Below are 1,595 nucleotides of genomic sequence, written 5' to 3' on the forward strand. Positions count from 1 at the left end.
GGAGGGGGAAAAGGTTTGATTTTTTATTCAACAGGTTTGAAAAGAAATTTTAAAGGTGGGGGGGGGGGGGCGGACGACCAGCGCAAAGTCGGACCCGTCGCCTGCGCCGACGACTCGCAATTCTGCGGCGGCGCTCGCGGACGCGGCGCCGTTGGCGTCGTCAGGCTCGTCCTCGCCCCGTGATGAGGCGAGGCCGACGGCAATCAGCTCGCTCGCCCGAAGCCCCGCCCAAGCGCCCGCCCACATGTCGGATCGCCAGCCGGCGAGGGAGGCCTCCTCGCCCGCCCCGCCGCCCGCCAAGCGCACCTCCCCACGCCCCACCTCCGCCCGCCCGCCGCCGTCTTGCGCGGCAGCCTCGGGCGCGAGCGAGGAGCGGAAGGCGCTGACCGCCGCGTCGAGCGCAGCGCGCGCCTTCTTGGAGAGCGCGTCCTCCTCCACCTGACGAGATATAGCCGAGGTGCGGCCGAGGTGCGGCCGAGGTGCCGCCGAGGTGCAGCCGAGGTGCCGCCGAGGTGCAGCCGAGGTGCCGCCGAGGTGCGGCCGAGGTGCAGCCGAGGTGCGGCCGAGGTGCGGCCGAGGTGCAGCCGAGGGGCAGCCGAGGTGCGGCCGAGGTGCGGCCAAGGTGCGGCCGAGGGGCAGCCGAGAGGCAGCCGAGAGGCAGCCGAGGTGCGGCCGAGGTGCAGCCGAGGTGCAGCCGAGGTGCAGCCGAGGTGCAGCCGAGGTGCAGCCGAGAGGCAGCCGAGAGGCAGCCGAGGTGCGGCCGAGGTGCAGCCGAGGTGCAGCCGAGGTGCAGCCGAGGTGCAGCCGAGGTGCAGCCGAGAGGCAGCCGAGAGGCAGCCGAGAGGCAGCCGAGGTGCGGCCGAGGTGCGGCCGAGGTGCAGCCGAGCGTCCCGCTCGACCTGGGCCATCCGAAGCACGTCCAGCGTCAGCTCGACGCCGCTCATCTCGCGCGCCTGGCACGCCGGGTGGACATGGCACATGTCAGAGGTCCGCACACGTCTCTTGCCTAGCGCCGCCCATATCTCCCCGTATCTCCCCGTATCTCCCCAGATCTCCCGCCTAGCGCCGCCCCTCTCACGCGCGCCTGCTCCTCGAAGCCGCCGTACACGTCGCCCACCAAGCGAGGCCCGTCCCCTTCCCATGTGGCTGGCGCTCCCGCCTCGCCTCCCTCCTCGCCCCCCTCCTCCTCGCCCTCTCCCTCCGGCGGCGGCAGAGCCCCCCCCTCCTCCTCTTCCGGCGGAACCATCAGCTTCTGCAGCCGGCTCAGCGCGAGCTCCCTGCGCCACTGCCGCCGCACCGCCGCGCGCGCCGCGGCCGTCGCCTCGCGGAGGAGCTTCATCATTAATCAAGTCAGTAAGTAATTAATAATTAATCAATTCGCCGTCGCCTCGCGGAGGAGCGCGTCGCGCAGCAGCCCCTCGCGCGGAGCCCCTCCGCCTCCGCCCGGCTCGCCGGCGGCCCTTTCGCTCAGGTTGTGGAGTCCGGATCGCAGCGCGGCGAGCGCAGAGGCGTCCGACGCGTTTGGGGGCAGGAGGAGGCGGCCCAGCGCGCGCGAGACCGCCGCGTCGAGCCACATGACTCATCGGCTGGCATAC

The sequence above is a fragment of the Emiliania huxleyi genome, assembly GCF_000372725.1.
Source record: "Emiliania huxleyi CCMP1516 chromosome Unknown EMIHUscaffold_141, whole genome shotgun sequence".
NCBI lineage: Eukaryota > Haptophyta > Isochrysidales > Noelaerhabdaceae > Emiliania > Emiliania huxleyi.